The 27,479-nt window shown below is 41.3% G+C and overlaps 2 protein-coding genes across 3 annotated transcripts in view; one reads left to right on the top strand and one right to left on the bottom strand.

Annotated features, from left to right (window-relative positions):
• LOC121385560 overlaps positions 1 to 4,334 on the bottom strand; it is a 93,130-nt gene extending 88,796 nt beyond the window's left edge. The window contains exon 1 of one of the 2 annotated variants that reach the window (XM_041516280.1): positions 4,211 to 4,334. The gene's annotated coding sequence lies outside the window, so the exon portion shown is untranslated. Of the gene's footprint in view, positions 1 to 114; positions 253 to 4,210 lie in introns of those variants that run through there. The other variant, XM_041516281.1, reaches the window with a different exon arrangement.
• Positions 4,259 to 27,479, top strand: part of LOC121385561 — an 81,605-nt gene continuing 58,384 nt past the window's right edge. The window contains exon 1 of the mRNA XM_041516284.1: positions 4,259 to 4,345. The gene's annotated coding sequence lies outside the window, so the exon portion shown is untranslated. The remainder of the gene's footprint in view (positions 4,346 to 27,479) is intronic.

Genomic DNA, 27,479 nt, shown 5'->3' with positions numbered 1-27,479 from the left:
GATGCCAAACATTGATAATTCTGACATATAACCTTAGAGAAAATCCGATACATTTTTCAATCACCAGCAAGGGATTTTGTATATGCACTTTCTCACATATAGGACAGCACATACCACACCATTTTAATATACCAGTCGCGAGACACTGGCTGGAATGAACACAACAACAGAGAATGGTTCCTCGAAGGTGACTCGATCCTATGACGTAAGCACTTCAGGCTTTCGTTGTACCGAGTGAGCTAACTACCGCCCCTTTAGTTAAAAACAAAAATAGCTATTAAATAAAGAAAGAAGCAAAAAAGAAGGAAGGAAACAAACAAACAAACAAACAAACAAATAAACAAACAAACAAATATCGTGTTATTTCCTAGGCGATATTTTATAACGACTTTCATAAAACCCTTGAATGGTTTCACACATACATCCACACACAACACACACACACACACACACACACACACACACACACACACACACACACACACACACACACACACACTATTTTTACGTGATATGTTTTGTCACTAATTGGGATGGAAAACCTTATTAATTTTATACGAGATACATTCTGATCAAACCAACGGATATACGGCTCTGTTCTGTACTGGTATCTATCTATCTGTCTGTCTGTCTGTATATATGTCTGTATGTCTGTCTATCCGTCTATCTATCTATCTATTTACCTGCCAACCTGCCTGGCTATATATCTGTCTACTCGTCTCTCTCTCTCTCTTCTCTCTCTCACCTCTCTCTCCTCTCTCTCTCTCTCTCTCTCCTCTACTCTCTCCTCCTATCTCCTCCCTCTCTCTCCCTCTCATCTCCTCACCCTCCTCGCTCTTCTCCTCTCTCCTCCAGTGCCTCTCTCTCTCTCTCGTCCCTTCTCTCTCTCTGCTCAAATCGTCTCTCCTTGTCAAATGCATTCCTCTCTCTCCTCCCTGTCCCTCCTCATCCCTCCCTCTTCCACCCTCAAACCCTCTCTCTCGCTATCGCTCTCTCTCGCTCTCATCTCTCTCTCTCTCTTCTCTCTCTCTCTCTCTCTCTATAATGTATGTATGTATGTATGTTATGTTAGTATGTATGTATGTATGTATATATGTATATTATATATTTATATATATATATATTATAGATATATATATATCTATTATATAAAGATAGAATTGGGTTTTCACAACGTTTTAATGGAACAAGCGCCTTTCACCCGTAACGGGTTCATCAGTTCCATATACATGAAACTACGATAAATGCGGAGATAAAAGACATATGTGACATATTAGTTGAAGGTAATACATTTCAGTTTGCAGATGGCAAATCATTCTATGTACATAGCAACATGAATTGTAAGACAATTTTTTTTATTTACGCTATAATATGTACAAGTTGCAAAGAAAATTATATTGGAGAGACCGGTATGGAACTTCGATACAGGGTCACATTGCATAAACAGCATATTAGGGACTCTTCAACCAGTATTTTGTGGGTAAGTCATCACATCAAAAGCTGTGGGAACGGCAAATGTACTTTATTCCTATTTTATAAAGTTATGATGGATGACAAACATTTTCGACAGCAAAAGGAAGCCCATTTTATTTGCATTTTCAAACCAAAACTTAACATACGCTAACCCATACTGTGGTCACTACACTCCAACAGATATATATATATTTACGTACAAGATATGAAATACAGACAACCTGATTGGATGTTGAATTTATTTGTACACATTATTTCATTGATACATCATTTCTGAATGTAGCCAGCAGTAACACGTTGTCACGGTGTCAACGTCGTCACTTTAATGTCAACTGATGAAACGGAGGTACATCTACCAAAATGTTGAGAGAGGCTCAATAATGTGTGTGTGCACCAGCGGCATTGATGACAGCAGTACATCGTCGTCTCATGCTTCTAATGAGACCATTAATCTCAGGAACAGTAATTGCGTTCCATTCCCGGTTCAGAGAAATGTGTAGGTCATGGACATTAAGGATATGAGGATGGTTTTCGCGTACCCTACGGCCGAGTAGGTCCCATACATGCTCAATTGCGGACAAGTCAGGGGACTTTGGTGGCCAGTTCAACACTTGGATGTGGTTCCGCTCAAGAAGATTAGTGGTTAGCCTAGCGGTATGTGGTCTAGCGTTGTCATGTTGAAACAGAAAGCCAGGATGCTGCTGCAGGAATGGAATGACCACTGGTGTAATGATCTCGTCGCAGTAACGTTGAGCAGTCATGTTTCCGTGAATGAAAATGCGATCTGTTTTACCTCCACTATGAATGCCGGCCCAGGCCATGACGCTGCCACCGCCATATCGGTCATGCTGAATGACGTTGTCTGCATCATATCGTTCTCCCCGTCGCCTCAATACACGACGACTACCATCCGCAAACTGAACACAAAACCTGGATTCGTCTGTGAATAATGTCTGATCCCATTGTCTGCGTCGCCAGTGTTGGTGTATTCTGGCCCATCTCAGACGTTCCTGAATGTGACGCGCTGTCAGGGGAACAGCAACAACAGGGCGCCGTGCTTGTAATCCAGCAGCATGGAGACGGTTACGGACAGTTTGAGCATGAATTCTAGTGCCTGTGGTTTGCTGCAAAGTACGGGCTAAATGAGGAACACTTTCGAACCTGTTACGTCGAGATGACGTCACTAAATACCTATCTTCCCTTGGAGTAGTTAATCGTGGTCTACTAGAACGTGGTCGATCTTGCACTTGCCCAGTTTGATGTACGCATTGTCGGAGTCGTGATATGGTACTGTCATGAACACGAAAGTACTGAGCGATGTCGTGTACGCGTTGGCCGGCATTAAGCCGTTCCATTGCTTCATGACGTTGATTTTCTGTTAAGCCTGGAGGGCGACCCATTATAACAGGATAAATTCTTCCTTTTGTTTTTGCATAATGTTGGTTCAGTGCATCAAAATGTGATTTCAATACATCCGTATTGCACGCGCTTCTGCGACAGCACGAGCGCACCGCGTTTGCACGTGCAGTACACATAGCGGCGTGCGATATGACAAATGGTGTTCTTTTCATTACCCAAAGCGACAGGGCGTATGCAACTAACATATTACCAAGTTTTATCACTTTATTTTAATTTATTTGGAAGCAACAGTCATTTACAAAAACTTGCTAAACTTTTTTGGTTAGTAGTATATATATATATATATATATATATATATATATATATATATATATATATATATAGACATAGATATATAGTTTGAAACTTTGTTGTACAATGTATCTACTGTTAGAACATTTGACTCTTATATGCATGTTTACATGTATTACAATGTAACATTAGCAATGTTAATATGACAGTTATATACCGTCTCTATAATTATAATTATTATCTCGTTTAATGTCAAATATGCAATTTGTTCGTGATGTGCATCTTTTATTGTTAGAATTGCCGTGACGTCATCGAAATTACCCCCCCCCCCCCCCGTAGATGACGTCATGTATATGGAACTGATGAACCCGTTACGGGTGAAAGGCGCTTATTCCATTAAAACGTTGTGAAATTCTATCTTTTTATTTATTCATCCGATACACTTCATTCTAATAACTTTTATATATATATATATATATATATATATATATATATATATGTATATGTATATATATATATATATATATATATATATATATATAGAGAGAGAGAGAGAGAGAGAGAGAGAGAGAGAGAGAGAGAGAGAGAGAGAGAGAGAGAGGGGGGGGGAGGGTGGGGGGGACAGACAGACAGACAGACATATAGATAGATAGATAGACAGACAGATACACAGATAGATAGACAGATAGATAGATATAGATACATACATACATACATACATACATAGAGAGAGAGAGATGGATGGATGGATGGATATATATGCTTCCGAATATCAATTCCGTTTAGCCGAGTACTGCTGTGTCACGTTCATACAGAGGTACGTAGTGATGAAGCTGGGTTGAGGTGGTAAACCCTGATAATCAATATTTAAAAAATACCCATTTTGTTTTTAAAAGTGTTTTTGGTTGTTGTTTTTTTGTTGTTGTTTTTTTGTTTCTTGTCTAGATGGGGAAAACCTTATGATAAATGGCTCGACCATTTTCCACTGACACACCCTAAAGTTATGTTTGCATAGTTACGACCCTGGATCAGATATTTAAACCTACAGAGATTTAACCAGTAACTATTCAAAATAAAATATCCATACCTTCTAAATCAGATAAAGACGTGTCATCCCAGGTCCACGAAATGCTGAAACTGTCGTCAACAGGTGTAACATACGAGATGCGTTGTTTAAATCCACCTCTCCCCAGATTAACCTCTTCGAATTGATAGCCACCAGGTGAGTATCACGTCACGGTTAACTTGGTTTTTGTGTGACTCGGGTATGTAGCAACATAAGCGACTAAAATTATTTTTCAGGGAAGGTCGTGTCGTGTACACGCGGTTGTATCTCGTTTCTCTAACTATAATGAGAGGCATAAATAACACAATGGGTATTCATCTAAAACGTTTTTAATAGAAATGCTCTCTTTCTCTCTCTCTCTCTCTCTCTCTCTCTCTCTCTCTCTCTCTCTCTCTCTCTCTCTCTCTCTCTCTCTCTCTCTCTCTCTCTCTCTCTCTAAAATACCTATATTAAGCGGCCACATTAAACGTTTACTGCTGTATAAAAGGGATATTTTAACAACAACGATAAGGTGCCGCAAATAACCGATCTTCACACCTTCAGGAATGCTAGTACCCTTTCAGTCCCGACACCTCAACTGTGTATCAATTAAGAAAGTATGACTTGGAATACATTTAATTGCCTCTGGGCAGGCTACGCTTGACATATATAAATTCACTTACGATGACAATACACCTCATGAAGTAGGAATTAAATAATTAAATGGAAAAAGAAAACAAATTTGTTGAGAACGGATAATTTAATACATTACAGTTTCTTCTCTTTTTTTCAAAAGTTGATTTATAGTCAACTGTGAAGCACACATCCGTTAATTAGCAGTACAGACGGTAAAACACATGTTTTAAAGACTCTATATGTGGCAACCTGTAATCAGCGGCCACCTGTCTTAAGCAGCCACTTTTATCTACTCCCTTGTGTGACCGCTTAAGACAGGTTTGACTGTATATATATATATATATATATATATATATATATATCCGATATATTTATCCGCATATGTCATTTACCGCATGCTCAATATATATTATATCTACTTTTTATAGGCCAATATTCAGTAAAATATTCATTGCGTTATTTATGTCTTTCAGTATAGAACCATTAACCGTAAAGCTTTGGTTTCAGCGAGACGGATGATTCAGTGGTATGTTCGACAAAGAACCCGGTAGTACTAACCCACCCTGACATAGCCTATAATAAGTTACCTTTTGGGATGCAAATTCGACTGCAGTAGAAAAAAAGCTTTATAATTGCACATAACACAGTGAACGAACAGACGCAGAAAGATATTAAAACGTGATATATATTTTTATTGTAAGTAGCATGGTGTATCACAAAGGTAGTCTAAGCCGCGATGCGTGGTAATGGATGTCATTTTAACTGAAATTACACACAATGCGATGTGAAGGCAGGCTTTGTGAAATGTTTACATCTTAAATTGATTTGGCGCTGCCTGTCAAAGTATGTGGTATGTGCTGCCCTGTGTGTGGGGATGTAAATATAAAACATCCTTTGTTACTCATGGACAAATGGAATAATCATTATACCGAAACACACACACACACGCACACACACGCACACACGTACACACACATACAAATACGTACACATACAAATAAGGCCGGATGTTATTCACATGCATTAGGTTTGTGAAAACGTGCTCTCTCGATATACCATGGATCGCAGGATCGGCCAATTTCAATGGCTTGTTACCCATCCTAACCAATGAGTCACCACTGATACATCAATGGATGTGACATGTACTTCCCTGTCCATGATAAAGAATACAGCCAGGTGTCTGTAGTCAAATGAAACGAGTTGCACATTCTATTTGTTTTAAAAAGCAATAAATTATACTTTAGTCGATTGTTGTCGCCGTTTTAAACATATTTCCAATATTTCTAAACAGTTGCGGGTGGATCCACTGAGCTATTTCTCGTTCCAGCCAGTGCACCTCGAATGGTATACCAAAAGCCGTGGTATGTGCTATCCTGTCTGCTGGATGGTATATATAAACGATCCCTTGCTACTAACAGAAACAGAATGTAGCGGGTTTCCTCTCTAAGACTATATATGTAAAAATTACCAAACGTTTGACATCCAATAGTTAAAGCTATATATTATTTGCAACTTTGATGATGTAGTTATATCAGGTATGTACTATCCTGTCTGTGGAATGGTTCATATAAAAGATTATTTGTTACTAATGGAAACAATATGTCAACATTACCAAATGTTTGACATCCAATAGCCGATGATTAATAAATCAATGTGCTCTAGTGGTGTCGTTAAAGAAAACAAACTCTCTAAGATTATTACCAAATGTTTGACATCCAATAGCCGATGATTAATAAATCAATGTGCTCTAGCGAAGTCGTTAAAGAAAACAAACTCTCTAAGATTATTACCAAATGTTTGACATCCAATAGCCGATGATTAATAAATCAATGTGCTCTAGCGAAGTCGTTAAAGAAAACAAACTTTGTAAGATTATTACCAAATGTTTCACATCCAATAGCCGATGATTAATAAATCAATGTGCTCTAGCGAAGTCGTTAAAGAAAACAAACTCTCTAAGATTATTACCAAATGTTTGACATCCAATAGCCGATGATTAATAAATCAATGTGCTCTAGCGAAGTCGTTAAAGAAAACAAACTTTGTAAGATTATTACCAAATGTTTCACATCCAATAGCCGATGATTAATAAATCGATGTGCTCTAGCGAGGTCGTTAAAGAAAACAAACTAACCAAACAGTTCCGTGTTCAGTAGGGTGAACAATTTGACTAGTTGCTATCCTATCAAGAGAACGATTGGTAGCCCCAAATCTCTGGAAGACGTTATAGGTAGCACTAAACCAATTAATTTCCGGCTGGGTCGAAGTTCGAGGTGCACCGAACTTTTGATAGAGACGTTAACACAACAAGTCCTGTGATTGATTATAAATGTGAGTGTGTCGGTTGTAAAACAAATTAGTTTCATCTGAGCTAAAAATGTATGCAGTTTTATTTCATCTAGTACCACTGTGTCAAGTAGCCTTGTGCTTGGAACATGTATGGGGTACCTGCAAATAAAAGTACTCACATTCTGTGCGAAACTAGGGGTGTTGTAGAAACATCTGATTATACCGAAAATGAGCCATGAAAGGTACCATTTTCTTCAGTTAATACTTTGAGGTATGGGTTGTAGTACTGATATTTATGGGCCATAGTTTGGTTGATATATTGCATATAGTGTTTTTAAATACAAACGTTAACATGGTCGCCTATGGGATTTTAATTGGTATAGTCCAACATATAGGTCAGAAGAATCCTACAGTTCCACCATGGTGTACGACATTACGATATGAGATGACGGCTGTGAATCGAATATCAACATCGGTATGTGGAACATGATATCCACGTCTGTCGGCAACAGGAAGGCTTTTTTTTATTCCTTTTTAAACGTTTTTATTTATTTATGTAGATATTTACTTCTTTTTTTTTCTTTTTTTTTTTCTTTTTTTTTTTTTTTATGTAGATATTTACTTTTTTTTTCTCTTTTTTTTTCTTTCTTTTTTTGGGGGGGGAGTGTACGTTGTGGTTATTATTGTTGTTGTTTTATTTTGCTTTGTTTCGTTTTATTTTTATTTTTTTATTATTATTCCTTTTTTGTGCTGTTGTTGTTTGGTTTTTGTTTGTTTCTGAGGGGTTTTGCTGTTGTCGGGGTTGTTGCTGTTGTTTTGGGGGGTTGTGGTGGGGGGAGTGGGTAGGGATGTTATATTTATTTTGTTTCGGGGTTTGGTTTGGTTTTTTGTTTGGTGCTTGTTCTGCTTTTTAAGGGGCAAGAATTGTTGGTCTATTTGTTTTTGTTTCTTTGTTTTGTGTTTGATGTTGTTGTTGCTATTATTATTGTTGTTATTGTTGGTTTATGTGGTTTGGTTTGGTTTGGGGGTTTTGTTGTTGTTAATGTTGGTTGTCAGAATTATCAAATGTTTGACATTCAGTAGCCGATGATTAATTAATCAATGTGTTCCAGTGGTGTCGTCAACAAAACAAGCTTTAAGTGTTGTATTGTGTATCTAAGCATCTAAATATATCTCGAATGCAAAGTACAGCTCACCAAACTGGGGTTTTTTATTGTTCTAATTATCCATGATTTTATACTTTCCATGAGACAACGTCCCTCTTTTAGGGGGTCTCAGTTTCAAGGGGTATGTACATGGGAGTTACTATCGACCATTTGGTACAACATGGCTATTTTCTCACTCACATTAGAACATGTTCATATTTTAGAGGTGGTACATAACAATATTGCTTCCAACCTCCCCCCCCCCCCCCACACACACACACACACCCCACTCCCACCCCATCGATGGTAGGTTAGGGTGCCATGACTTAGAACTGCAAAAAACGAAAAGACAGATAGAACACAAAAGAGGCTGACCTATTTTAGCTGTTTAAATATTTAAAACATTCGCGAATTGTTTTTCCCCCTCTAAGCAATACACTGTAAACTCTTTACTAAACTTTAAATACGGTGTCTGTGTATCATATATCATCATGGCTCGATGGTTTTCAATTGGTGTGGTTTATCTTGGGCTATCATCTCGAGTCTTGGCAGACCCCATTGAGTACATCGTGCTGATATCGAGTTGCCCAGTCCTTACACAACAATGGACTGGCTTCATATCTACGGATTTCATTTGTTATGTATGTGGTAATACGGCGTAACGCCATTGTGGATTCCGGGCATAGTTTATAAGAGAAAGATCACATTTTCAAGTTGTGCTTTAGAAAATACGATAAGATATAAGTGCAATAGGATTTTCTTGTTTTATGGGATATGACAGAGACAAATTTGTATTGTTAGTTGTCTTCAGCAATGTTGTTATGGAGCCGTATAGTCGGAAGGGGCAAGACGCAGATCAGTGGTAAAGTGCTCGCTTCATGCGCGATCTGTCCAGGATCGATCCCCGCCAGTGGACCCTTTAGGCTATTTCTGGTTGCTGCCAGTGTACCGCGACGGGTCAAAGGCCGTAGTATGTGCTATCTTGTCTGTGGGATGGTGCATATAAAAGATCCCTTGACACTAATGGGAAAATGTAGCGGATTTCCTCTCTAAGACTGTATGTCGACATTACCAAATGTTTTACATGCAATAGCCTATGATTAATAAATAAAAACTCGTGAATTATCTTGCACTCGTGAATTATCTTGCATTCGTGAATTATCCCCTGCGCGTGCTGTAACCTCACCGTGGTGCAGGGGTGTAACATTATCTTTGAGAATGGCCAATACAGCACAAATTGAAGTTTAGAGTAAAATTCGGTGTCCGTAAAATTCTGTGATATTTGTATTTGTATTTTTGCACAGTTCTTTACACTGTTTTTGTTTAAACCTTGAATTTTTATATTGATGTTGATCATCACTTTATTTATTTGCATTACCATAGTTTGACACCCAATAGCCGATGTAATTTTCGTGCTGGGGTGTCGTTAAACATTCATTCATTCATTCATTCGTGAATTATCTTGAACTCGTGAATTGATGTTGTACTTCATCAATTCACTCGGGGGTGGGATTTAGCTTAGTCAGTTGAGTGCTCGCTTGAGGTGCTTGCGTCGTAAGATCGAACCACCTCGGTGCACCACAACAGGTCAAAGGCCGTAGAATGTGTTTCCCTGTATGTGGGAAAGTGCATATAAAAGATCCCTTGCTGCATTAGAAAACATGTAGCGGGTTTCCTCTGATGACTATGAAAGAAAGAAAGAACTGTTTTATTTAACGACGCACTCAACACATTTTATTTACGGTCTGATGACTACGAGTCAGAATTACCAAATGTTTGACATCCAATATCCGATGATTAATTAAGCAATGTGCTCTAGTGGTGTCGTTAAATAAAACAAACTTCTTCAATTCACTCGTGCAAAATAAACGGTATTGCCTCGTAGCTCTTTGAGCATTCTCTAAATGGTACCGGCCTCGGTGGCGTCGTGATAGGCCATCGGTCTACAGGCTGGTAGGTACTGGGTTCGGATCCCAGTCGGGGCATGGGATTTTTAATCCAGATACCGACTCCAAACCCTGAGTGAGTGCTCCGCAAGGCTCAATGGGTAGGTGTAAACCACTTGCACCGACCAGTGATCCATAACTAGTTCAACAAAGGCCATGGTTTGTGCTATCCTGCCTGTGGAAAGCGCAAATAAAAGATCCCTTGCTGCTAATCGGAACAGTAGCCCATGTAATGGCGACAGCGGGTTTCCTCTCAAAATCTGTGTGGTCCTTAATCATATGTCTGACCCCATATAACCGTAAATAAAATGTGTTGAGAGCGTCGTTAAATAAAGCTTTTCTTTCTTTATTTCTCTAAATGGTATATACATGTACATGTATGCCCAAAACGCAAGCCGCATACGTACCAGATGCAATAATCGGGCCGCACGCACGCGCCGTAACCCATCTATATGATCCATACAGTTTTCCTTCATTTGTTTGTCTCGGTATAATCTCAGTACAAAGTTTAAAGCTTATTTTGTTTAACGACACCACTAGAACACTTTGATTTTTATTAATCATCGGCTATTGGATGTCAAACATTTGGTAAATTTTACACAAAAGTCTTCTAGAGGAAACCCGTTACATTTTTATTATTTTTTAGTAGTAGGAAGGAATCTTTTATGTGCACAATACCACAGACAGGATAGCACATACCACGGCCTTTGATTATCCAGTCGTGGTGCACTGGCTGGGGAAAGAAATAGCCCAATGAGTCCACCGACGGCGATCGATCCACGACCGATCGCGCACCAAGCTAGCGCTTTACCACTGGACTACGTCCCGCCTCTTAATTTCAGTAAATGTAGCACCATGTTGTGGAGGTTTCCACGTCACTGACGTAACCTCGCTTTAAAAACTATTTTCCAAAGGGTTGCCTCTTATGTTTACTGTTTTGTCTGCTTGTCAACGATAAGAAGCTTAATAGTCGCGGTGTACGTGACGGTGGTGGTGTACGGTGTACGGTGATACCGGCGGTGTACGACTCGAGTACGTGGTAAACCAAATCTGTTGTCTACGTTTCGGTATATCAAATGTTATGGTAAATATAAATGTGATTACACTTTTGAAGTATATTTAGATAATATTTTGGCACTGAAGTATCGTACCATGGGCGGATCCAGGAAATATTTTTAGGGGGGGTGGACCAAAAAAGAAGGGCACATTGACTCGTCAAAAGGGCACCTTACTACAAGTTTTGATATTTACAATTAATATGAATTCCTACAGTTCTACGTCATAATATACTAGCAATAATGAAGTAAATTGGCGTCACTCGCGTTAGAACCTCAATGGGGCCCCATTGAGACTCAATAACACAGACACATATCTGCAAGCTTGCGCATGTACACGAAAATCTTGATTTCATTTATCTACAATATAATTATTGTTTACTTAAAAAAAAAAATTCTACAAACAAAAAGGGCACTTGGACATTTTGAGGGCACTTGAACAATTTTTTTTGGGGGGACGCGTCCCCCTGGTCCCCCCCCCCCCCCCCCCCTTGGATCCGGCCATGCGTACTGCCTTGCTCAATCTTAGATGTGGTGTACTGAATATTAAAGTTACATTCTCTGGTTACCATATTATAACATCATGTACAAATATGAAATACAAGCTCAAATGCACTTTTAAAAAACTCGTGTGTGTTCGCTATGAACGGAGATCGTCAAAAGTATACGCTCGATTCGTCGCCTGTGCCGCCATAGCTCGGCAAAGCACAAACGATAGCCTGTTGTCAGTTTCAGTTAACACGTGCGTTTGCCGATTTCAAATTGTAGGGTTCGTCTCAAAAAATTAAAAGAGAAATCTAGCGCTGTACGAAGAACGTTCGGTTGAGGATACGCGTTAAAACCGGTTTGATCTTGAAAACGTATTATCGACAATCGTACCTTCCTATTTCAGAATTAATATTTTATAAAGTGTTAGTAGAACTTTCAAAGTTGATCATGTATATATTTTTAAAATAAAATATACTAAAGTAAACGTTTTCACTTCTTAATTTTACGTGTTAAAATCGACAAATTCAAATAAAATAAAAATTTGTTTGGAAAGGGTAAAGTTAGTGGGCGGGGTTGTTTAACGACATCAAAGTTAGAGCATATTGATTTAATAATCATCCGATGCCATACAACCGTAAATAAAATGTGTTGAGTGCGTCGTTAAATAAAACATATCCTATCCTTCCTTCCATCTACTGTTGGATGTCTAACATTTGGTAATTCTGACCATGGGCGTCGATCGGTGGGGGACAGGGGGACGCGTCCCCCTCACTTTTCAACGCCGGGGGACAATCTATATAAGTGTCTCTCTCCCCCCCCCCTTTTTCGTTTAGCAAAAGCAAGAACAACAACACCACCAACAAAAACAACAATAGCAATAACAAAAAACAAACAAAAATTAAAAGTTTAATAACCACTAATGTGTATCTTTATGATTTTCATTGACATTCCTTTAACTCCACACACACACACACACACGTCCCCCCCCCCCCCCCCGACACACACACACACACACACTTTTAAAGCCGGATTGACGCCCATGATTCTGACATATAATCTTAGAGAGGAATCGGGTGCATGTGCAGGGGGAGGGTATTGGAGGTCGAAACCCTTACTTGCCCAAACTGAAAAAAATTTGAAATGTATTTTCTGGGGGACCATGGCCCTATATAAACTTCGCTCAACACAAGTCTATAACCCCAACCCCGCTGAAATCCCTGCACACGCGCCTTGGAAACCCGCTACATTTTGTTTTTAGCCAGGGATCGTTTATATGTGCCATCCCACAGACAGGATATCACATACCATGGTCTTTTATATACCCGCCGATGGGGATTGATGCTAGACTGACCGCGCATTTCCAAAACACACCTTTTTAGGTCAAAGCAATTAATAAAAATAACATATAGTCTTGACAAATGTTACGTAAATCGAACACAGTACCCTCTTCCTCTACCCCTAGAGCGTTACGTAATTAGTAACACCCCCTTACATGTAACGCGTATGCCAACAGCTGGCCACTGTGAAAAGTTCAAGGCAGATACCCCACCCACCGACCCCTGGAAAGGCGTTATACCATACCTCTATGGATATAAATATGTTTTGGAGATATGAGACGACCCCTCAATCAAGACAGTTAAATTTGTTCAAAAATTGCGAAATCTCATGTGATCTCTTGTTGGGAAATTCCACACTTGTGATAAGATAATGAAAACCAAAATCGGTAGGAGCCCGTCAAAAGTGTCCCACTTTCAAAATACTGGCTTTGTTTTTGACCTGGATAAGCCAGCGTAGTGAAACCAATGCGGAGTGCGGCGTCATATATGCACCAAATGTAATTGGATTTTCTGTTCTATATGCTTAAATAATAAAAATTTATTCCGGATATAGCCGCTTTAATATTGAGAAAGGTAGATTTGAAAATAATTCCAGACAACAAAGAATATGTCCAGTATGTAATACTAATAATATAAAGGATTAATATAATTTTTTGCTTGTATGTCCATGTTATAGAGACCTTAGAGTCAAATATTTTAAAAAAATGTTTATTGTTCATGGCCTTCAATGAACAAACTTACTAATTTGCTATCATTAAAATCAAAATTGCAAACATTACACTTAGCTAAATTTATTTATTTTTCTATGCAGCGTCATCAAGAATTAATATCATGATTCATGTTTCCTCCTCTAATTAAGTATTAATTATAGGTCATAAGTGTATTCATATTTTTATGTAATATTTATTATATCCATGTTACCATTTTTTGCGCATTGTATATATACTCTTCAAAAAAAGAAACGCAAAAGGGTACAAATGGGTTATAACTCCGATTTTATGTTTCTTACCGGTTCATGCTTTGTAAATATAAGGTCATTGCATGTCACAAACACATTCCCACGGTTACATTCGATAAAACGCAGCTACTGTACAATAAAGTTCCAAAATGTGAATATTCGCAAAAACGCAGCCACGTGCAAACCATGTCACCACTGCACGTGCGTTGTCTGCAGGTGCAACATGCACACCGACAGTATAAAAGTGCAGGGTGTTCGCTTGCCTGCCCTCTGTATCTGGCCGACAGTTGACAATCCTGGACATGCCACTTCTCTGTGATCCGCATTGAAACAATGGCATCGGCCGACTAGACGCAGGCGAAAAACGGCCAAATGCCAGGGCATTCCATGTGTCCCCAAGCACCATCTCCAGACTGTGGGACCGTTACCAGCAACATGGATCAACACGTGACCTCCCTATATAAGTCGACCACGGGTCACTACCCCCGGGCAGGACCGCTACATCCGGGTACGCCACCTTCGGGAACGATTGACTACTGCCACCCCATAGCCGCAGCAATACCAGGTTTGCGCAGGATATCCGACCAGACCGTACGGAACCGCCTCGTGAGGTAGGAATTCGTGCCAGACAGCCAGTCGAGGTGTCCCCTTAACACCACAACACCGCCCTCCGACTGCACCCAGATTCATCGACAATGGCCTCAACTGCGATGGAGACAGGTGTGGTTCAGTGACGAGTCCCGATTTCTGCTCCGACGTCATGATGGAAGATGTCGCGTGTATAGGCGTCGTGGTGAACGTTATGCGGCAAACTGCGTGCAGGAAGTGGACAGATTCGGCGGGGGAGTGTATGGTGTGGGCAGCCATCTCACACACTGGCAAAATGACCTGGTCCACGTGCAGGGCAACCTGAATGCCAGGGCTACATTGACCAGATCCTCCGGCCACACATCGTTCCAGTTATGGCCAACGGGAACGCAGATGTTCCAACATGACAACGCCAGGCCTCACACAGCACGTCTCACAACGGCTTTTTACAGAACAACAACAGTAATGTCCTTCCTTGGCCATCGATATTACCGGATTTGAACCCAATTGAGCATCTATGGGACGAGTTGGACCGACGCCTCCGACAGCGACAACCACAGCCCCAGACCCTGCCCGATCTGGCAGCAGCCTTGCAGGCCGAGTGGGCCACCATCCCCCGGGACGTCATCCGTACTCTGGTTGCTTCAATGGGCAGGCGGTGCCAGGCAGTTGTCAACACACGCGGAGGCCACACCCGGTATTGACTCCAGATGACCTTGACCTTGGCGGTGTGTCCTATCACTTACTCACAATGGACTAGAGTGAATTGTGAACAATCCTGCAACATTTGGTAATTATCGGACTCACCATTCAATAATTAAATCAATTCTCCAAATGTTACGACAATGTGGTTTTGCGTTTCTTCTTTTGAAGAGTATATATCATGTTTCAGCCAATGGCTGATCACAGCTGCGGCTAAATAAAATTGATTTGATTTGATTTGATTGTTCTTCTTTTGTTTTGTGTTTGTTCAAGTAGCTAGACAGGTAATGAATGATACGCGTGCGAACAGTGATATAGACAGCCAGAGGTGTCGGACGATGATTGCGATTAGAGTGGGGTTACACTTTTGTAGCGCACTGGCACAATCCCCGTCCAAACCTCCCACAAAGTTCCCTTGGCAATCCGCCTCGTGTCATTGCCTCCCCCCACTCCCCCCACCCCCCCACACACACCAAATGGACTTTCTGGATCCGCCATTGTAAGTGTAGGAGACGAGGAGCGGAGAAAATCATCAAATTCGGGCAAAAAAAGAGAAGAAAATTAGGAAAAAAATTAGCTAGCCTGAACACTTTTACCCACAATATAAGTAGTTGTAATTCACAATATTAGTTGTAATCCATGTAAAAAAAAAATGTGTGGCGATTGGTTTGCAACCCCATATAGCTATTTAGCAATAACGATAATGTGAATAAATTTTGTAATCCAGATTCGGGCACTTTTGTTTAATTCGGGTAAAGATCAGCCTGTCCACATCCCCTAACCCACCCACCCCCTAACCCACCCACCCCCTACAAAAAGTGGGAGCCCGTTCGTCTGTGGGATGGAAGGAAGGAAGGAAGGAAGGAAATGTTTTATTTAACGACGCACTCAACACATTTTATTTACGGTTATATGACGTCGGATATATGGTTAAGGACCACACAGATATGGAGGGAGGAAACCCGCTGTCGACACTTCATAGGCTATTCTTTTTCGATTAGCAGCAAGGGATTTTTGATGTGCCCTATCCCATAGAAAGGATAGCACATACCACGGCCTTTGATGTACCAGTCGTGGTGCACTGGATGGAGCGAGATATAGCCCAACGGGCCCACTGACAGGAATCGATCCCAAACCGACCGCGCATCAAGTGAGCACCTTATCACTGGGCTACGTCCTGCTCTTGGCGGTTTTTGGGTGTCATCCCCCAATCTCACCTATTAATAATAATGTTTGTTTATTTTAACGACACCACTAGAGCACATTTATTTGCTAATCATCGGCTATTAGATGTCAAACATTTAGTAATTATGACATATAGTCTTAAAGAGGAAACCCGCTACATTTTGTTTCATTAGTAGCAATGGATCTTTTATATTTCGCCATCCCACAAACAGGACAGCACATACCACTGGCTGGAACGTGAAATAGCCCAAATGGGCCCACCGACGTCTCACCTATTATGTCAGATCACAGATTTTAACGGGCACATTCAGAATAAGCTGTTGTAGCGCAGCCCTATGTCCGGTACAGGAAAGGGGATGGGGGTGGGGGCGGCAGAGAGGACCGCCTGCTACTGATCCTGGTCGGGCAACTTGTGCGCTTTTGTGCTTTCTCACCTATGTTTTTTTTTTCTCACCGCCTTTTATATTTGTTTGTCACCCTATAACACGGGTAAAAACGGGAATTAAACAGTGCAGGTGCACCCGCCCACACTTCCCCACCCCACCCCCACCCCGACTCCAAAAAGTCTTCCCCCCCCCCCCCCCCCAGTGCTATCGCAAATCCTTAAATTCGGGCAAAAACTGTAGCGATATTCGAGCAAAATAAGCTGGCCTGAAACCTTTTTACTATTTATTTCCATCATTCTACTTCCAATATTAGTTGTAATCCTTATGAAAATCCGTCAGTGGGCCCATTGGGCTATTTCTCGCTTCAGCTAGTGCACCACAGCTTGTACGTCAAAGGTCGTGGTATGTGCTATCTTGTCTATGGGATGGTGCATATAAAAGATCCCTGGCTGCTAATCGAAAAGAGTAGCCCATGAAATGGCGACAGCGGGTTTCCTCTCAATATCTGTGTGGTCCTTAGCCATATGTCTGACGCCATATAACCGTAAATAAAATGTGTTGAGTGCATCGTTAAATAAAATATTTCCTTCCTTCCTTCCTTATGAAAATGTGTAATGATTCTTTTGCAACCCTATTTATCTGTTTGGCAGTGATGCTAATATGAATAATGTTACTATCCGGATTCACCATTTTTGTTTAATTCAGGCGAAAATCAGGCGAAACATACATTCATATATTCATTCACTCATATAATTAATTTTGCGGGTAGAATGATAGAAATACATGGAAAAAATGTCTTAAGTTAGTAAATTTTGCCAGAATATCTCTTTCGTTTTTCTTGCCCGAGTTTGAGGATTTACTACCTCCCTGCCCCTCTGTCTCGTAAACGTATGTCCTCAACTCCCCGAGAGATTTCATTTGTAGCAGCTGGTTTTCTTGACCGCCTTTTCTATCATCCATCGATAACTCTTTCTAATTTTTTTACATTGTAGTACCCAGAGTGCTCTCCCTTAGTATAGACTGCTTTTGAGGTTGTGTTTCTATCCGTCCAGTTTGCAGATTCCAAACCACTACCCATAAAACTGTGTCGGTAATATTACATGTGTAATGATATAACTACTGTATTAACCAACACATGCACCCTTTGCAGTACTACCAGAGGCGGTTCAAGGGTAGGGTGAAGGGGCTGCACCCCCCCCCCCCTTACATTTTGCGACAGTTATAATTTTATTATATATATATTTTTATTTTTTTACAATCCCCTCAAAACCTCCAACAAAGTTCCATTGGCATTCAACCTCATGTCATTGCCCCCACCCCCCACCCCCCAATGGATTTTCTGGATCTGCCACTGACTACTGGTTCCTCCATATTATCTTACTGCATGAGAAGTGTTTGCGGGATGGTGCATATAAAAGATCCATTGCTACTGATGGAAAAAATCAAAACCAACCCTCGCCCGCTACCGACCCTAGATGGACTGCTTGTGCTCCCTTGCACATGCCAGGGCGTGTGACCTCCTCTCCCACCCACCCCCAACCCTTTTCCTGTCCTGGGCGGAGGAGCCGACCGAGGTCGACACCTGCGCCCATGACGGGCGTGTGCTACAACAGCCTGTTCTGAATGTGCATGTTAAAATTTATGAACTGGCCTGACCTGATGGGAAAAAAAGATATCGGGTTTCCTCTCTAAGACTACAGGGCGGGATTAAAATAATGCCTAACTAACTATACGTCTTTTTATATACGCTCATTTAAAGGTGGTATAACTCATAATGATGCTATTGTACTATTTCTAAATACGTGTACATTTAATGACGATACCAACACAGATGTGACAAATCTGGGGGTGGTAGTGTGGTGGTGGTGGATGTGGTGGCGGTGGTGGTGGCGGCGGTGGTGGTGATGGTGCCTCCACCAGGTGTTCATCATCACCACCACCACCACCGCCGCCACCACCGCCACATCCACCACCGCACTACCACTACCAGATTTGAAGTACAATATCATCATTATAAATAAAAAGGATAGCGTCATCGAGTTGTTATCACAGAGAAACAGACCTTGAAAGGATATAAGCAAGCAGGTGGCAAAATTAAAGAGGAAATTGAAACCAATAATAAGTGTATCGTTTCCAAAAATAAAAGTGACGTCGTCCGCCCAAGGTGTAGTAGAACGTGCTATCGCTGAACAAAGAAGAAAACACATCATTAATCAGAAAGAAAGAAATGTTTTATTTAACGACGCACTCAACACATTTTATTTACGGTTATATGGCGTCAGACATATGGTTAAGGACCACACAGATTCTAAGAGGAAACCCGCTGTCGCCACTACATGGGCTACTCTTCCGATTAGCAGCAAGGGATCTTTTATTTGCGCTTCCCACAGGCAGGATAGCACAAACCATGGCCTTTGTTGAACCAGTTATGGATCACTGGTCGGTGCAAGTGGTTTACACCTACCCATTGAGCCTTGCGGAGCACTCACTCAGGGTTTGGAGTCGGTATCTGGATTAAAAATCCCATGCCTCGACTGGGATCCGAACCCAGTACCTACCAGCCTGTAGACCATTAATCAGAATGCAGGAATCCAGTATGTTACCACCTCAAAAATCGTACGCATGTAGTATGATGTGTGAACGGTCTGCTGAAGCCTCCTGGACCCATGCATCATTTACTAAAACAGTGAACGACTAGGCTATGGACTGCTTCTTGTAAGGGTGAATACAGCATGGTTCACTGACCTGTGTTTAATTCATGACTGATGGGAAATAATAAATATATCCTATACATATTGTTGTCTTAAGTTATATATTATGTTTACGTTTCTAGTACAAAAACATACAGCAGCAAGTTATGAATGTGTAAATGAATATAATATTTTGAGTATTTATTTGTTTGGCTGTAACTTGCCATGACTGGCAACATAAAATAGTTCACGTATGTGCATACGCCAGGCCATTGTATACATCACATCTTCATGTGGTAGGCTATTGTTGCCGCGTGCATCACTGTTCGGTGATACGCCAGGCCATTGTATACATCACATCTTCATATGGTAGGCTATTGTTGCCGCGTGCATCGCTGTTCGGTGATACGCCTGGCCATTGTATACATCACATCTTCATATGGTAGGCTATTGTTGCCGCGTGCATCGCTGTTCGGTGATACGCCTGGCCATTGTATACATCACACCTTCATATGGTAGGCTATTGTTGCCGCTTGCATCGCTGTTCGGTGATACGCCTGGCCATAGTATACATCACATCTTCATGTGGTAGGCTATTGTTGCCGCTTCCATCGCTGTTCGGTGATACGCCTGGCCATTGTATACATCACATCTTCATATGGTAGGCTATTGTTGCCGCTTCCATCGCTGTTCGGTGATACGCCTGGCCATTGTATACATCACATCTTCATGTGGTAGGCTATTGTTGCCGCTTCCATCGCTGTTCGGTGATACGCCTGGCCATTGTATACATCACACCTTCATATGGTAGGCTATTGTTGCCGCGTGCATCGCTGTTCGGTGATACGCCTGGCCATTGTATACATCACACCTTCATATGGTAGGCTATTGTTGCCGCGTGCATCGCTGTTCGGTGATACGCCTGGCCATTGTATACATCACATCTGCATGTGGTAGGCTATTGTTGCCGCTTGCATCGCTGTTCGGTGATACGCCTGGCCATTGTATACATCACATCTTCATGTGGTAGGCTATTGTTGCCGCTTCCATCGCTGTTCGGTGATACGCCTGGCCATTGTATACATCACATCTTCATGTGGTAGGCTATTGTTGCCGCTTGCATCGCTGTTCGGTGATACGCCTGGCCATTGTATACATCACATCTTCATGTGGTAGGCTATTGTTGCCGCTTGCATCGCTGTTCGGTGATACGCCTGGCCATTGTATACATCACATCTTCATATGGTAGGCTATTGTTGCCGCGTGCATCGCTGTTCGGTGATACGCCTGGCCATTGTATACATCACATCTTCATATGGTAGGCTATTGTTGCCGCGTGCATCGCTGTTCGGTGATACGCCTGGCCATTGTATACATCACACCTTCATATGGTAGGCTATTGTTGCCGCTTGCATCGCTGTTCGGTGATACGCCTGGCCATTGTATACATCACACCTTCATATGGTAGGCTATTGTTGCCGCGTGCATCGCTGTTCGGTGATACGCCTGGCCATTGTATACATCACATCTTCATGTGGTAGGCTATTGTTGCCGCTTCCATCGCTGTTCGGTGATACGCCTGGCCATTGTATACATCACATCTTCATGTGGTAGGCTATTGTTGCCGCTTCCATCGCTGTTCGGTGATACGCCTGGCCATTGTATACATCACATCTTCATGTGGTAGGCTATTGTTGTCGCGTGCATCGCTGTTCGGTGATACGCCTGGCCATTGTATACATCACATCTTCATGTGGTAGGCTATTGTTGCCGCTTCCATCGCTGTTCGGTGATACGCCTGGCCATTGTATACATCACATCTTCATGTGGTAGGCTATTGTTGTCGCGTGCATCGCTGTTCGGTGATACGGCTGGCCATTGTATACATCACATCTTCATGTGGTAGGCTATTGTTGTCGCGTGCATCGCTGTTCGGTGATACCGTGTGTTTACTCAAGCCAAACAGTATGATAATCAAGCAATTAATAGTACAAAAAGTGTGTTTTGTTTAACTACTACATTGATGCATTAATCATCGGCTATTGAATGTCAAACATTTGGTTCATTGTGACACATAGTCAGAGGAAACCTGCCACAGTTTTCCATTAATAGCAGAGGATGTTTTGTATATGCACTTACCCCATAAACAGGACACTACATACCACAGCCTTTGGCATACCAGTCGTGGGGTACTGGTTAGAGCGGGGGAAAATTCCAATCAGAGACTTGGTCTACCGAGCGGATTCAATAATTCACCTCATATATTACGTTTATGTTTTTTGTATAAACACATTGCAGCTAGTTATGAATATAATATTTTGATTATTTATTTGTTTGGCTGTACCTTGCCACGACTAGCAGCACACTTGGTCAATTCGGATGACTTGTTTAAGTTATACCACCTTTAAATGAGTATATTTACAAAGACGTATAGTTAGTTAGGCATGACATGTTTTTTTTAAATCAGACAGACTGAGTCACTCGCGGTCAGTTAAGCGCACAACACAGCGTGACCTAGTTAGACCCATGTACACATTCCAGCAGATCACAATAGACCCTGTTTCGCACACGACTGTTTGTATTACAACTTCAGACACAACTAGATACTATCATACATCATAGCAATATAAAGGTGTAAACATACAACTAATAACAGTGACCTGGTTTTCGGCTGATAGCGTGTATTTACTACAGCGTGACCTGTATATACCTAGCCATGTCATGTGTCATGTCATAGGGTTTTACGTGCACATTCAGAACAAGCTGTTGTAGCGCACGCCTGTCGTGGGCGCAAGAGCCGGCCTTGGCCGGCTCCTCCGTCCATGACAGGAAAGGTGGGGGGAGGGGAGAGGAGGGACCGCCTGCACTGGCAGGTGCAAGGGAGCACCAGCAGCCCGATCAAATCGGTAGCAGGCGGGTGGGGGTGGTGGTGGTGCTATGGAATTTGAATGGAGCAGTTAAATGCCAAAGAGAAAAGGGTGCGCAATTTTGATTGAGGGAATTTGGCGCAATTTTGAACGGTCGGTCGAAAGGTAAATGGCCGAGCTAATATAGGTTTTGATATTAGTGAATCGAGAGTAGCTCGTTAATTTTAGACCTTTACGATGCTGTGGTGTCTCCCTAGGTTGCCCATAGGGCCCTTATAAGGGCCTGACCGCTTCTGGTCGAGGCATCACCAAGTACCAAGTTATTACCAGCAGTAAGTATTGGGGGTTTGGGTGGGGGAGGCCGATATTCTTTTGTTCAGATTCCCCCGGGTGCATTGCAATTGTGTACTCGGAACGGTATTCTTTTGTCCGGTTCCTTATTAGAGTACGTGCTAGGCCATTAAATGGGAGCGGGTGCATTGTTATCATTAGTCAATGCACCCTGTGTACTGATGCAGTGAGCGTGTAGTCTGTGTGTGAATCCTAGTTTTGTGTTACGGTTGTACCTATTGTCTTAAGTCCCTATTCTAGTGAGTTCAACGGTCATTCATGACCACCCATCCCCCTCCGTCCTTGTATAGCAATGAATACAATGACGGAGGGGGAGTTAAACTAGCCTAGCTATCTAATTTGAAGGGTTAAACCCATATAGTGTAGGTATTGGTTTAAAAGTCTAGTGCTTGGCATACTTAACTTTATTACCAATGCAATAAAACGAAACTAACGGTGGCAAGTAGCAATTGTATACATATATGCACCGATCTAGGTACTTAGTTTGAAGAATTTTGATTCCCGCCTCCTAAATATAGGATTTTAGTAGGCTTACTTGGTTTGTCTTCAGGCTATCTGGATAGTTGGGTATCGGTTTTCCTGCATGTCTTTGCTTCTGGCACCCTAGTTGACTTACCTTAGTTAGCTAGGATGGAATGCATCAGTAATAAAAAAAAATTAAAAACATGGTGTGGGTGCAAAGACAAATTCGTGCAGTTTATTTACAGTTAGGCGTAGTGGGGTTCTTGATCCGTGATTGGCTGGATTGGACCAATGAGAGTGCTGCAAAAAATAGGCGATAATTAGTGGTGTCCTATCATGGTTGATTATCTAACGATGTTGATTGGCTGGGTTACTGCGACTTCGGTCCTGTCTTAGTGAGAAAAAAAAAAGAAAAAAAAAAGCGGGTGGTGTATGCCAGTTGTCAATCACGAGCTTCAGAACATGAACATATTTACAGTAGAATAATATGGTTATCGTGGTTAGGTCTGGATGGCATTGGCATATCTAGTGGTTATTAATCACTCGCTACCGTCCCGCAGTTAATCCCCAGGTTGGGGTGCCTGGTCGAGTGCTGAAGGTCGCTTTTCCATCCAAGGGATGTACAGGCGGGTAGTTTTGAGTAATTGTTAATTTATATTGCTAAATTTATGCCAGCTAATTTGGTTGAGTATATGCTTTTACTTTTGTCGTTTCACCGTTCTCCCCCCGGGTTGGAATACGTGGTCTGTTCGAGTGCGTAGGGTGGATGTTCCACCAAGGGGGTCACAGATGTCACGATTCAAACATTGTCATATCTAGCGGTTATTAAATCATTCGCTACCATCCCGCCGTTGATCCCTGGGTTGGAGTGCTTGTTTGGTCGAGTGCTTAAAGTCGCTCTTCCATCCGAGAGATGTACAGGCGGGTGGTTTTGAGTAAATGTTAATTTATTGCTGAATTTGTGCCAGCTAATTTGGCTAGGTATATGCTTTTACTTTTGTCGTTTCATCGTTCTCTCCCCGGGTTGGAATACGTGGCACTTATAGTTTTGGTTTGGTGGTCTGGACGAATTGATATACTGCTTTGAAGGTTTTATGTTTTAGATATTTATCAGGGTTAAGTAAAAAGTTAGGTGTAATTGGTTTATTGTGGTTGGCTCCGGCTATTGATTCTATCATTAGTTTTCTCTGGCTGTTGCGTAGCGTGCAATCCAGGAGATAGTGTGTTATGTCTTCCCGGGTGCCACACTCACAGTCAGGGTTTTTATTGGTGCAAGAGCAGCTGTTGAGCTGCGAAGATTTACCTATGCGCAATTTAGTAATTATTTTATCCACATAAGTGTTTAAGTGTTTAGGTCGGATAGAGCTGACTAGTGGTTTGATGTTATAGTGCCATGTATTGGTTGTTAGGTCCCAGTTGGCCTGCCATTGATTAATGTAGTGTTTTCTTGCTTTTGACATTAGTTCTGATATTCCTAAAGGTAGTGCTATAATTTTGCTAGTGATTGAAAGTGCAGTTTTGGCTCCATAGTCAGCTATTTCATTGCCAATTATACCTACGTGAGCTGGGACCCATTCGAATACTACTATTAAATTAAGCTGGTTTAGTTCATGAAGTTTATTGTGGATGGCTGCGAGGATATCTGGCCTGGTAGATTTATTAGTTTGAAGTGATTGGATAGAGCTAAGACTATCTGAAAAAATAACGCTTTTAGAGTATTGTTTAGCTTTAATCCAGATTAGGGCTTCATAGATGGCAGTCAGTTCTGCTGTATAGACTGATAGGTTATCTAACAGCCTGGCGTATTTAACTAATTTAGAGTGTTTAGATATTTTTTCTTCAACTACTGCGAAGCCAACCCTACCGTTATCTGGATTTTTTTTAGCCATCCGTGAAGATAATACCTAGCCAATGACGCGTGGTCTATTTATAGCGCGATGGGACATTCCCGCGATTGCACAACACACAGCAATACGCTGGGACGTCACGTGATCAATTAGCCAATGAGAGCACCGTTCCAAAGAAAAGTGATCGATTAGCCAATCAGCAAACGGCACCCCCAATATTATTCTAAAAACAATAGGCACCCCGGCGTTGTCCTCTCATAATCTCTTCATCAGATCTTTTATATGCACCATCCCACAGACAGGATAATACATACCACGGCCTTTGTTACACCATTTGTGAAACACTGGCTGGAACGAGAGAGCCCAATGGGTCCACCGACGGGGATCGATCCCAGACCGACCGCGCATCAAGCGAACGCTTTACCACTGGGCTACGTCCTGCCCACCGATGATTAATAAATCAAAGTGCACTAGTGGTACCGTTAAACAACAAAACAAAACAAATACTGTATGTAAATGGCGTAGTGCAGGATTGCCATATTGAATACAGGATATTTTAGGCTACTACTACAGGCGTGTGTGTAAGGCGGGGTTGGGGTTGGGGGTCGGAGGTCCAAACCGTTCCCCGATTATGATGGCTCGCATAAGCGAGCGCTTTACCACTGGGCTACGTCCCGCCCCGAACAATAAATCTATTTTTATGGGAACATGACACGACACCGCTATAAACTTCGATCGCCAGTCTAGACCCCACACTGCTACAATTCCTGAGCCTACACTATTTTCAACACAGCCAAACTGAAAAACGCAGGAAATACCAACCATAAACGCATGGTCACAAGTGTATAGTACAATACAAATACGTAACAGTTTGACAAAATAACAATGTAACAATATAATACGTAACAGTTTCCGATCGTTCTAATCGGTTAAGAAAGAAGGAAAACAGAAAGAAAGAAAGAAACAAAGAAAAGAAACAAAGAAAGAAGAAAAAGGTGTTTTATTTAACGACGTATTCAACGCATTTTAACTACGGTCATATAGGTTTTTGTTGTTTTCAACGCATTTTAACTACGGTCATATAGGTTTTTTGTTGTTTTCAACGCATTTTAACTACGGTCATATAGGTTTTTTGTTGTATTCAACGCATTTTAACTACGGTCATATAGGTTTTTGTTGTATTCAACGCATTTTAACTACGGTCATATAGGTTTTTTGTTGTTTTCAACGCATTTTAACTACGGTCATATAGGTTTTTGTTGTTTTCAACGCATTTTAACTACGGTCATATAGGTTTTTGTTGTTTTCAACGCATTTTAACTACGGTCATATAGGTTTTTGTTTTTTTCAACGCATTTTAACTACGGTCATATAGGTTTTTGTTGTTTTCAACGCATTTTAACTACGGTCATATAGGTTTTTTGTTGTTTTCAACGCATTTTAACTACGGTCATATAGGTTTTTGTTGTTTTCAACGCATTTTAACTACGGTCATATAGGTTTTTGTTGTTTTCAACGCATTTTAACTACGGTCATATAGGTTTTTTGTTGTTTTCAACGCATTTTAACTACGGTCATATAGGTTTTTTGTTGTTTTCAACGCATTTTAACTACGGTCATATAGGTTTTTGTTGTTTTCAACGCATTTTAACTACGGTCATATAGGTTTTTGTTGTTTTCAGAGTCGGTGGTGCTTCTGTAATCCTCTGTCCTGGACAGTGGGCCCGGACGGATTTTATGTGTGCCCCGGATAGCGTGCTTAATCCTTACCTGGATATAACCACATAAATAAAATGAAAGTGAAAGTATATTAAATCATCCTGTGTTGTGCAGCTTCTAATAGACCAAATCAATTCCCATTGCAGAAAATGTTAACGTTTACTAATAAATCTGATATAAGCAACGTATCAACACTCCCAGGAAGTACAGCAATATTATAAAAAGTGTGGCACCTCACATCTAATCTACCTGCAGGAAAATGTGGGGTCACATACCATTTAAGAGATTTAATTAATGTTTTTTATTAGCAACCGTCATTTTTCCTGAAAATTGCAGTTTCATTTTGAGGGGTACCCTGCATTAGTTTCAACCTCTGGTATATACTGCATAACAAATGTATAACAAATAAAAGTGTATTTATTTATTATCAGTGGATAATAATATTTGCACAAATAATCAATGTCACATATTACTACCAATCACAGCCACAGCTGTTTTTTTACTCCGTACACCTCGAACTTTGACACGGAACTCTATTCTTGGGTACCATGCAACCTGCAAGGGAAGACGCAGAGATCATACTCCACTACCATCTCCTACCGAATAGAATAGATGTTTAATGACACCCCAGCACGAAAAATACGTCGACTACTGGGTCA

This window comes from Gigantopelta aegis, chromosome 11 (genome assembly GCF_016097555.1).
Source record: "Gigantopelta aegis isolate Gae_Host chromosome 11, Gae_host_genome, whole genome shotgun sequence".
NCBI lineage: Eukaryota > Metazoa > Mollusca > Gastropoda > Neomphalida > Peltospiridae > Gigantopelta > Gigantopelta aegis.
The sequence above is the reverse complement of the archived record's forward strand: the minus strand, read 5'-3'. Positions and strand labels throughout refer to the sequence as shown.